The sequence below is a fragment of the Triturus cristatus genome, chromosome 9, assembly GCF_964204655.1.
Source record: "Triturus cristatus chromosome 9, aTriCri1.1, whole genome shotgun sequence".
Classification (NCBI taxonomy): Eukaryota; Metazoa; Chordata; class Amphibia; order Caudata; family Salamandridae; genus Triturus; species Triturus cristatus.
The window spans coordinates 996,809,468-996,822,414 of NC_140592.1; the positions used below are offsets into that span (position 1 = coordinate 996,809,468).

General features: G+C 43.6%; 1 long non-coding RNA gene across 1 annotated transcript in view; it reads left to right on the forward strand.

The window, feature by feature from the left end:
* The window catches only part of LOC146799182 (uncharacterized), a 174,335-nt gene that overhangs the window by 145,792 nt on the left and 15,596 nt on the right, over nucleotides 1-12,947 (forward strand). The window contains exon 6 of the long non-coding RNA XR_014968860.1: nucleotides 12,299-12,375. This is a non-coding gene — a long non-coding RNA (uncharacterized LOC146799182). The remainder of the gene's footprint in view (nucleotides 1-12,298; nucleotides 12,376-12,947) is intronic.

Genomic DNA, 12,947 nt, shown 5'->3' on the forward strand with positions numbered 1-12,947 from the left:
CCACCCGCACTGAACATGGCATCCTCTGTTGAACCGCTCCAAGGAGACTGGAGGAGGACTCACGGTCATCTTCAAGAAAACAATGACCATCTGACCTATTGAAGATTCAGCTATGACTGATAGCGAATCGGTGTTGATAAGATGCTAGCTCACCCACTTTTCCTGCTCATTATTCCTGATTAACAGCCCCTCTTTAGGCAACTAAGAATGCCTTTATTGATGCAGTGACAAATTCCAGAAAAGATCACACCAATCTAGAAGTGTTTGCGGATTTTAGCATTTGGTTTGAGTGTCCGGAATTTACACATATCAAGTGCAGTGCTTCAAACTTAAAGGCTGCCAGTTCCCAGTTTGGACACACCCTAGGTGTTATCTTCAGCCCTACTCTCCACTCAAAGGACATTTCATGGTAACAAGCAGGGGAGTAGCCAGACATTTAAAATACCCCCCACCTTGAACTAAAGCTCGTATGGCACCAAGAAAGCAAAACAGGTCATTGCAACCCCCTCCAGAAGAGCTCTCTTGTCTCTTCCATCCAAGCATCTATCCATTCCTCCTTTCATCTACCCACTGATATCCACCATTTCACCTTTTCATTCTGTCATCCATTCACATTCTTTCATCCCTCAGTCAGCCTTTCACCATTCAAAAGAGTGGTGAAAGACCAGCCAGCCATATCCAAACCTATCCATCCATTCATCATTTCAGTCATCCACCCCTCTCTGCACCCTTTCAGTTATCCATCTCTCCATCTACCCTTTTACGTATCCACCCACCCATCCCCCGTTGTACTCATCATTCCATCTATCCATCTTTTCACTCAGCCAACCATCAATTCACTTCTCCATCCAATCTTCATCCATCCATCCATCCATCCATCCATCCATCCATCCATCCATTTGCCCTTTCACTCCCTCATCCATCTATCCACCCTTTCACCCATTCATCCATACTTTCACTCCTCAAACCATCCATCCACCATCCCTTTCACTCATCCACCCATTGTTTTACTCATCCATCCGTATACCCACCCTTTCCCTCATTCATTCATCCATCCATCCATCCATCGATCCATCCACGCTTTCATTCATCCATCTATCCACTCTTTCACTCACTCACTCACTCACTCACTCACTCACTCACTCACTCACTCACTCACTCATCCATCCTTTCACTTAAACACACACCCACCCTTTCACATTAATTATGAGTCTTTGTCTGCTCAGTTGCAGTCAGAAGAGGCCCATCAATAACCCCACCACGCAGTGCTTGCTAAAGCAGGAGGTTCACATCCCACCGTCCAATCTTTTCCTTCAAACCTATCCATCTATCCTTTCACCCTTCCGTCCATCCATCCACCTTTTCACTCCATCCATCCATCCATCCATCCATCCTCCCTTTCACTCACCCATCCACGCTTTCAATTAAACCTCCTTTTCATTCATCCATCCTCCTTTTCACTCACCCATCCACACTTGCAGTCCATCCATCCATCCTCCCTCCCTCACTCCCTCCCTCCCTCCCTCCCTCCCTCCCTCCCTCCCTCCCTCCCTCCCTCCCTCCCTCCCTCTCACTCATCCATCCATCCTCCTTTTCACTCATCCATCCTTCCTCCCTTTCACTCATCCATCCTCCCTTTCACTCATCCATCCACCCGCCCTTCCACTCATCCATCCACCAATCCACCCACCCATCCATCCACCCATCTATCCATCCATCTACCATTTCACTCAGCCATCCATCCAACCTTTCACTCAGCCCTCCATCCTTTCAATCATTCATCCATCCTTTCAGCAATCCATCCACTCTTTCACCCATCCATCCACTCTTTCACACATCCATCCAATGAACCATTCACTCATCCATCCACCATTTTACCCAGCCATCAGTCATTTCACGCCATCCATCTAGCCATCCATCTATCTACTCATCCATCCTTTCACTTATTCATCCAGCTATCTTTTAATCTCTTTCACATTAATTATGAGCCTTTGCTTAGTTGCAGTCAGAAGAAACCCATCAAGAACCCCCCCTCCACTGTAGCTGCAAAATCAGGAGATTCACATCGCCCCTGTTCAAACATATCCATCTGTTTCCAAACCTACCCATCAAACCTATCCATCCACCCTTTCGTTCTTCCATCCATCAACTTTTTCACTCCATTCATCCTCCCTTACACTTGTCCATTCATCCACCCTCACTCCATCCATCCTCCCTCTCACTTATCCATCCATCCTCCCTCTCACTCACTCATCCATCCGCCTTTTCACTCATCCATCCTTCCTCCCTTTCACTCATCCATCCATCCTCCCTTTCACTCACCCATCCTCCCTTTCACTCATTAATCCACCATTTCATCCATCCATCCATCCATCCATCCATCCATCCATCCATCCATCCATCCATCCATCCATCCATCCATCCATCCATCCATCCACCCATATATCCATTCACCTACCATTTCACTCAGCCACCCATCCAACCTTTCACTCAGCCCTCCATCCTTTCAATCATTCATCCATCCTTTCACCCATCCATCCACTCTTTCACCCATCCATCCACTCTTTCACCCATCCATCCACTGAACCATTCACTCATCCATCCATCCACCATTTTACCCAGCCATCAGTCAGTTCACGCCATCCATCCATCCATCTATCCATCCATCTATCTACTCATCCATCCTTCCACTCAACCATCCTTTCACTCATTCATCCAGCTATCTTTTAATCTCTTTCACATTAATTATGAGCCTTTGCTTAGTTGCAGTCAGAAGAGACCCATCAAGAACCCCCCCTCTACTGTAGCTGCTAAATCAGGAGGTTCACATCGCCCCTGTCCAAACGTATCCATCCATCTCTAAACCTACCCATCAAACCTATCCATCCACCTTTTCGTTCTTCCATCCATCAACCTTTTCACTCCATTCATGCACCCTTACACTCATCCATTCATCCAGACTCACTCCGTCCATCTTACCTTTCACTCATCCATCCTTCCTGTCTTCACTCATCCATCCTCCTTTTCACTCACCCATCCATCTTCCCTTTCACACATCCACCCATCCACCCACCCATCCATCCATCCATTCGTCCGTCCACCCACCCGTCCAGCAAGCCGTCCATCCATTCACACATCCATTCCTACATACATCCTTCTAGCCTTTCACTCAGCCATCCATCCTTTCACTCATCCATCCACCTTTTCATCCATCCATCTACTCTTTCGCCCATCCATCCACTTATCAATGCATTCATTCACCCTTACACTCATCCAACCATGCACCCTTTCACTCATCACCATCCACCCTTTTGTTCAATGATTCACCCATCCATCCACCCAGTCGTCCATCCACCCGTACATCCATCCATCCATTCATTCATAAATGTACTCTTTCACTCAGCCATCTATCCAATCTTTCACTCAGCCTTCCATCCTTTCACTCAGCCATCCACCTTTTCACCCACCCATTTACTTTCACCCATCCATCCACACATCCTTGCATCCAGTCATCCTTACACTCATCCATCCATTCATCCACCCTTCCCTCATCCATCCAGCCATCCAGCCATCCAGCCACCCTTTCACCCAGCCATAAGTCCTTTCACTCATTCAACCATCATCCTTACACTCATCCATCTATCCATCCACCCTTTCACTCATCCATCCTTTCACTCATTCATTCAGCTTTCTCTCCATCCACCCTTTCCTTCCTAAAATGCTCCCTTTCAGTGACACCGTGACACCACACTCTCAAGTGTTCTTGTCTTTAAACTCCAATTAACTCATACCGAAAATAGAGAAATTAGAGGAACGCCGCATAAGTAAACATCAAATGTCACACAAAGTACAGGTAAGCCGTAAATAAAGATTCCAACAATCAACAGTCCTTTACCTCCTTCAAGAGGCTTTTTGGCAGGCAGCTTAGTGGACTAATTAAAGCAAGCAACCTCAATGGCTATTCAATAGAACGCAAACCTGCTAAAAGCATCCTCCTGAACACGTATGCTGGTTCTGTGGCAGGGAATATCTTAAACAATTTCCTAGCTCAGGGACTCTTCACACCAGAGCTGAGGGTATTCTACATCAGTCCACTTCTCAAGAAAAAGGATCTCAACCTGCCCAACTCTGTTAATTACAGCTCTACATCCAGTGTCTTCTTCCTGGTTAAACTAATGGAAAAAGTGCTCTTTTGCCACTTGTCTAAATTTATTGAAGAGAATCATTTATTTTGGGAACAGCCCAGATTCTGCCCTTGTAGAGGTATTATCCATGTGGGGTGACCTAAAGCTAACCATGGACAAAAAAGGAGTGGCTGCTTTACTATGGCTAGACCAATCGGCATCTTTCGATACTGTCCACCATCATGTATTGCTTCATAGACTCAAAGACTTGGCAAACACTAGAATTTAATAAACTGGATGTCTTCTTACCTTAAAGACATACAAAGCTCAGTGACTATGCCTTCCTTTTTCTATCCACTATAAAGCCCTCACTGCAGCATCCCAAAAGTTTCAGTTCCCTCTCGGCATTTCTTTATCTTACCCTGTTGATGGACCTTCAATTTCACAACTACAGAGATAACATTCAGAACATCCTAAAACTAAAAAGCTCCAAGGATCTAAACATGTCCCAACTTTATGAATGTTTCTGTGCCACAGATGACTGGATAAAGGGAAACTGCCTTAAACTCAACACCTCAAAGCCAGAAGTCATGACCTGTGAACAATGGCACAACTACCAGTCAACAGCCATATGTCGCAAAGAACTTGACCTCCCTACAATGAAATCAAAAGAAGTAAGAAACCATGGAGTGACCATGGACTCAAACCTATCATTGATCATACATGTTAATGAAACCAAAAGAACTGTCATACATACAATGAACATGCTGACATTTGTCTTACAATTGGGTCCCCACAGAAACTGCAAGCCATTCTTAACCCAGTAATGTCAGAGGATTATCATGCTGACAGCTTGTATTTTGCCGCTCTTTCATCACTAATCCATCAATTACAAAAGATCAAGAACAACACCTGTAGATTACTGTTTGCCCTCCACTCAATAGAGTGCCTGATAGCAGTTCTCCAAGCACTACACTGGCTACCTATGGTTAGACTCTCAGCATTCAAGGCTCTCTGCATCGTTCATAGAGCCCTCCGTAGAAAAGGTCTGCAATACCTACCACTTAAATTCAAATAATACTTTCAAAAAAGGACATGAGGCCAAGAATAAAACGTTGAATCACCATAGTAATCTACAAGAAGAAAACCATGGGGAAATCTGTCTTCTCTGTACAGGCGGCAAACATTTGCAGTCTAAGATATGAAATATACAAGAGCATTAAATATTGACTAAATCTGGCTATTTCTGAGGTTAAACCTAGACTACTGGACCCCTGTCATAAGGATGCCATTAAAGCCCGATCAGTACCGTGCACACCACCCAAAATGATCCAATTCCTCATGGTCAGTATAGCGTTCTCCACTAAAGAACAGCTACAACTCCACGAAACGCACACCTGAATTCTCCGCAGGTGGACTGTACTCGGTGCAAGTCGGGTTTCATGGACATTAAAACGAATCAGGAGCCACTGGATTTGGAAGACCAACACAGCCATTTGTAATCAGAGCTGGCGTTATAACTCATACACCCTGATGGTCCCTGAATGTTTGGGCGCTATCATAGCCAACTGCAAGCAACACAGACTATGTAATAAGTGAACGTCAGTGGTCATATATACCAACACAGACAGTCACAGAAGGACCCCTTGTACTTGTCCATTACTCCACACTTTCAATTCATCCATCCTTCCTTTCCATCATCCATCCATCCTCCTTTCCACTTATCCATCCATCCTTTTGCTCATCCTTCCACCCACACATCCGTCACCCCGTCCATCCATCCATGTATACATACATACTTCCACCTACACTTTCACTTAGCCATTCATCCAACCTTTCACTGCCATCTATCCCTTCATTCATCCATCCACCTTTTCACCCATCCATCTACTCTTTCACCCATCCATCCATGCATTCATTCACCCTTACAAAACCATTATCAATTCTCCCCACCAACCTCTCCGCACTCCGTTCCAAGACAGGCAGGCACTCAGTGATTGAAGGGGCGTGCCATACATTGCTGGCCGTGTAGGACTCTAACATACTTCATCCCTGCATGTCCCAACCTTCACATTTTGTGGTGAGCCTCTAGCCAATTCATAGTCACAAGTTCATGGAGGCTGTAAGGCAGACCATCTAGGCATCTCCAGTCAATCTCCTTTCTTTTTTCTGCCCGTCAATTGCTTCTTGAGTTCCGCAAGAAGCTGAAGACCTGCCTCTTCGAATAAATGCACCTGCGAGACAGGAGCCTACCCACCTGCACAGTGTCTGGGTACCCTCACGGGTGATTAGCGCACTATACAAATATAACATAACAGAGTGGCTGTAATCGTAATCTATGATCAAAGTAAATTGAAAGTACAAGAATGCATTGTCATAATAAGGGCCATACCGAGCTAGCTTTAGCTGCCATCTAAATGCAATAATAATCTGAGTGTCTTTCTCTCACTCTCCTCTATGACATCACCAAGCGCTGTGTGCCAAGACAAGATAGGAGCACCTCTTTAGTCACGCACAACACAGGCTATTCCTATTCAGACTCGCAACAAAAATACCACTAAGCACTCCTCTACTGCGTAGCGTGCTACCAATCGTAAAAACGATATGGCATCATACACTGGGGTATCAAGCACTTTATAAATGCTGCAATGCAGTCAGAGCACAAGTCCTATGAAAAGAAGTGGGGGTGACTGACCAACTTAGGCAGTATGCAAGTGACATCATGACGCTTGCCATCACTGCACATGACGCCACAAGACGAGACTTTCCACGTGGCATCATAGTAAGTGACCTTACTGGAAGTGACAGCACAAGAAGTGACATCAGATACTAAGATCTCACACATATGTTTATCAGGTGTATCATGAGTAAATTTAAGTGCATCATGATATTTAACAAATGAGATTTGGATTCGGGGTTGTGCCATAAATGTGGCGCAATCCTGACGCAAAATCTGGGCCTCAACTAATAATTTGTTTTTAAAACCCTGCCACAAATAAATTGGCAACAAGGAAAAGCATGGTAGATCTGTTCTGCTTAATTGGTTGCAAAGTCTGAATTTTAAAATATTTTATTGGGTTAAGGCATCTGCTGCAGAGGTGCCCAGTAAATCTAAGGGAATAATAATAATGGTGCGATAACTCTGGAGGTTAAAGCATTTGTTGGAGAGATCTGTGTTTTGTGTAGTTGCAAATTTGAATCAAAGTATTATAGAAGATTAAGTTGTTTCCAGCAAAACATAATTACCCACTGTTCTTGGGGCTGGTGGGATGGACCTTTTGGGGATTGTGAAACCTCTATTTTGTTGCTACCTTTTTCGGGTTTGTCATTCATGATATTATTATTATTATTAATTAAATTTATGTGGCGCACAGCTACCCTAGACAGGGTTTCCCGGCGCAAGTGTGTCCACAAATGTAGACTAAGTAACTGAGCTGATTACTGAGTGAATAGCCAGGTTTTAAGGTCTCGCCGAAACATGAGATAAGAAGATTCCTGTTTCATAAAGTTGGGGAGGGAATTCCAAAGTCTAGGCCCAAGATACGCAAAGGAACGTCCACCCATTCTGGTCAATTTGAATCTAGGAAGTATTAAGTTACCTAGAGTAGACGAACGCAGAGCTCCAAGAGGAGCATAAGGGCGAATAAGTTCTTGCAAGTATGCCGGGGATGAACCTTGCTTGATTTTGAAAATGTGACATAAGGTCTTAAATTTAATACGGCTTTCAATGCGAAGCCAATGCAAGTTACGAAGAAAAGGAGAGATGGAGGTTTTTCTAGAAACGAGACAAAGAAGGCGCGCCGCAGAATTTTGGACCACCTGGAGCTTATTCAGAAGTTCCTTACTGCTTCCCAGATAGAGTACATTGCCGTATTCCAGGCGAGAGATAACAAGAGCCTGGACCACAGTTCCTTGAGTGGAGGCAGGAAGCATCCAGATGATATTCCGTAGCCATCTGAGTATAAAAAAACAGGTGCCGGCGGTGCTAACCGTTTGTTGTCGCATGGATAGTTGATTGTCAATGATAAACCCCAAGTTACGGACCTGAGCAACCGGCTGGGGGAACGGACCCATTTCCTGGGGCCAATGGCGAGGGCTCCAAAGATGTTTATGTTTGCCCAGAATAATGACCTCAGTTTTGTCCCCGTTCAATTTCAAAACTTTGGCATTCATCCACTCCGATACTTGACGTAGTCCGCTCTGCAGAGAGGATATAGGAGCAGCTTTAGAAGAAGATAAAGAGAAAATTATTTGTGTATCATCGGCGTAGGAGTACAAGGAGAGGCCTGCATCCTCTACGATGGTCGCAAGGGGTCTCACATAGATGTTGAGGAGCAATGGGCTCAAGGTGGACCCCTGGGGAACTCCATACGCAGATGGTCGAGAAGTGGATGAGGAACCGGAGGAGAAGACCTGAAAAGTACGATCACTGAGAAAGGAGGTCAGTCACAAAAGGGCTGAGCCTTACACTCCTGCTGACTGAAGATATTTTAACAGAATAAAGTGAGACAAAGTGTCGAATGCTGCACTCCGGTCTAATAGAATGAGTGCCATAGTCTCGCCCTAGTCAAGGCAGGAGCGCAGCTTTTCAGTTACCCCCAGTAAGGTGGTCTCTGTTGAAAAGTGTGTCCTAAAGCCTGATTGAGATGGATGTAAAAAACCTGAGTTTTCGATATGAGTTGCAAGCTGAAAGTTAACATGTTTTTCTAAAATTTTAGAAAACACGGGCAAAAGTGAAATTGGGCGGTAATTAGATAGGATAGATGGATCAGCGTTGGACTTTTTTAAAAGGGGAACCACCATTGCATGTTTCCAATCTAAAGGAACAAAGGACTCCCGTAAAGAGGAGTTAAGGAGCCCCTTAAAGATTCCTAAGACAGCTGGGGACAATTGTTTCAAAATATTGGCCGGTAAAGGGTCAAGAGGAGAACCTGATTTTACCCTAGCTAAGCAATCAAGGAAGAGACTATCATCAAGAAGGGGCCACTGTGAAATTTTTGATATGGCAGGGGGTAGGTTCATATAGGACATCTGCGCGAGATTTATCAGAGTTAGAAGGGACGGAGGTAATTAAGTTACTGTATATCGACTTCACCTTAGTAATAAAAAAGTTAGCAATGTTATTACATTTAATGGAGTCGAGAACAGGGGATAGAGGAAGAGTGTTAGCACCTGCCAATTTTTTGACCATTGAAAATAGAGCTTGGGCACGGTTCAATGAATTGTTGATAGTGTTAGAGACAAAAGTGACCCTTGCAGCCTTACAGGCAGAATGATATGTATGATGTGCAGCCTTATAATCAATTTTGCAGCTGGGAGCATATAATTTACGCAATTTTCTTTCCAACAACTTACATTTGGACTTCAAACATTCAAGCATGAGCGCATATTTATCGGTTAAATAAATGTGGAAATATACTTATTTCAGCTTAATTTTTCCACAAAACCCAAAATAAATATGGATAAATACAGATAAAATTAGCAAAAAATAATTATGGATAAATACAGACAGAAATAGCAAAAAAATAAATACCTTAAACTGGGAGCCCTAATTGTAATCCTTCCAGTAGACCATAGTGAGCTATGAAGGGCATTTGACTCCTACAGCTTGTAAACCTGTCTCATGTAACATCTCGTAAATTGATTTGCAAACTTACGTGATTTATTTTGAATGGATAATGTGTATGTCATGTAAAGCGCTCTAACACTCTGCATTGGGATGAGTGGCGCTATAAAAGTAATAAAATACTGCTATTTAAATTGTTATTTTTCTATATACTGAGATAGACAAACCAATCTGACATTCTTACAGTGCATGCACTTATATACAGGGACTGAACAAAGTAAAAAACATGCATCTCTAGATAACACGCTAGGTGCTTTTGTTTCTTCTCTGTTGCATTTGCATGTTAGTGTGAGGTTCCAGGCCCCCTCCAGTCCAATACTCTATCAAAAGGAGGCCTGATGGCCCCTTCACTTCTGCATTTATCTTTAACACAGCTGGAGGTGAACCCGAACAACCCCCACCCCCGCCTTCCGCCTGCACGTTGCTGCTGGGAATGGAAAGCAGACAACCTGCAAGAGCTGCTGAAAGTGTCCCAGTGTCTGGAAATTACTCTGGGACTAGTTCAGCATATTTCTGTGGGGAACATCATCTTGGCAGGGTGGACAGCGTCCACCCTGTGAAAATAGTGGGTGGACGCTGTGTACCCCTTACTCGGGCCCCGAATGCAGTGCAATTTACACTAAATCCAACGCTATCCAGATGGTCAAAGGGAATCGCTAGGATTGTTTTTTAAAAGCCTCCATTTCTTGTCCGATTTGAGATAAAATGTTCGGCTTTACATTACCACGACCTCCTTTCCCCCACACACATAAAATCATTTTCTAAGTAATAATGCAACATGAAGTGCAATTCCTGACATCATATACATTTTATATTGACGCATAAACACTTTGTTAATACACCTGTCAACCCCTGATGAATCGTTAAGACCTTTTTTTCACACACCTCTATTTCTTCTCTTGTTTGAGAAGGAATGTTCTGGGTAGCATTAACCCCGCACTCTTCTACCCACGCATATTTTTAAGTACTATGGCAACACAAAGTGCAGTCCGACACCATATACATTTTCTACTGACATTTACATTCTTTGTAAATAAAACTGTCACGGCCGAACAAAAGGAGCAATACAACAGTAACAGGAAATGCTTTTATAATAAACAATGCCATACTAAAATACAAGTTATTTTCTATTCAAGAAACCTGGAAAGTTTCCGTCCCAAACTGAGGAAATAAGACAGGAGGTGTAAAACTTTGATTAGTTTTCATGCATGGAGCATCCTTGTGAAACGATTTTCTTTCAGCAAGCGCCATTAGGGTTTCTTGAATGCTCGGGCAGCGTTCCTCCTGTTGAGTGCATTAACCTTTACTGTATAGCATATAACACTTTTTAGATTTTGCATTAGCCAAGACCTTTTGATTTACTAAAATGATATGTATAATATGCTTAATTTTAGGGGCTTTCTGGAATTCCTCTTTATTCTTCAATATATTATGATGTAATTCACATTTTTCTTCCTCTCACTACCAGGGCCGGACTGGCTGTAGCGGGCACTGGGCATATCCCCCTCCGTGGGGGCCGGTTTGGTGTTTGTAGGGTCCAGTTTTGTCACTGGGGGCTGGTTTTGCAACAGTGCTGCAATATCGGCCCCCTATTACACAAAAGCAGGAGCGGTGCTTCTTGCTAGCACCCCCCACCCGCTTCCAGTGCCGGCCGAGCAGCAATCTGCCAGGGCTGGTTCCTGTTCCCAGTCCGGCCCTGCTCACTACAGCATTTAGCATGAAGTAATCGGTCAGCCATTGGCTAAATTCACCGTGAGTGATGAAGTTCTATCCTTTCACAAGGAGCACATCCACACACAAAGTAGTTCCCTTCAGTGCCAGGAACTACTATGGCAATGCATGCTGTTTTGGACCATAGAATATTTTAGCTTTTTTTTAGATTGTCAGTGGATCTAGTAGTGCGCTTATAGGTTGAGCAGAGAGTAAGAGAGGTAGTTTCCAGTCTCATCTCAGAGGTTTAGTTCAATTTCTACATTGTTTTCTAATGACAGAACTTCTCAGGTTCTCAGATAGAAGTAGTGGATACATCACTAGGTGGGTCTTGCATGTAAATACCTTCTAGGCATTGGAAGTGTAAGAGAGTTTGACCAGGCATAGATAGCCCTGTTCAGAAAATTCTCTGACCTTTTCTGTTCTATCTAGCTGCTCAATCATTGTAAATGCTACTATGGCACCTTGTGTCAGATAAATTTTCATTACACTAGTTGACATAGTCCCAACCTTCCAGGTCGACACATTTCGGCACCAATATTCCACTACCCACTGTTCACTCTCTTATTTCACAGCCTCGCCCACCCACCAGAGAGCTCTTACGCCCTCATCTTCCTTCCATCCAGTAGCATCATTTTCCATCCTATTATCTCAGTCCTAATATACCAGAATATCACAGTCAAGAAATCGTCATAAAAATGCTGCCTCAGTTGACTGAATAATAGAAATTTTACATCCAATTGAACAATATTTTCGGAAACACTATTTAGGTCACAATATTTCTGTTGACAATATTCTGACATATAACCATCTCAGTCTGGTCTATCCTTTTTTGCAGGTTACAGCCAAACTCCAGTACTTACGGTTAGATGGCAGGAGTATTGCATTGAAGAAGATACAGATGATCTCTCCAAGGTAAGTTGCTCAAGTAATTTATCAATACACAAAATGGGAAAATGGGAGCAGCTCAAAAGCGGTTATCCTCACTGTGTTGTACTTCCAACTGTCCTCGCGTTTGACCATTCCAGAACCACCATCCCCACACAACAGGTTTCTGGAATGCTCAACAAGCGTAGGACATAACACAACTCCTTCATGCTAACCAAACTCAAAGAAAATGAATTACAACAATTAAAGAACTCACAAATATAAAACATATTTCAAACAACATGCAGGCATGTATTCCCAAAATAACATATGTTAGAACTGGGGGTCTCTGGTTGGCTGAGGCAGTTACCTTAGTACAATTAAGGACATTTGCTCCTAGTCAGGGAAAGGAGGGACACCCTCTTTGATAACCCCTGCTCACCCCCTGGTTGCTTGGCACGAGCAGCCAGGCTTATCTTCAAGGCAATGTGTAAAGTACTTGCCACCATACTCCCAGTGACACAGTGATAACACCACAAATGGACACCACACTGATGTATGAAAATAGCGGTATCTTTATCAAGAAGAAAAATACAGCAAGACCAAACGATAAAAATCCT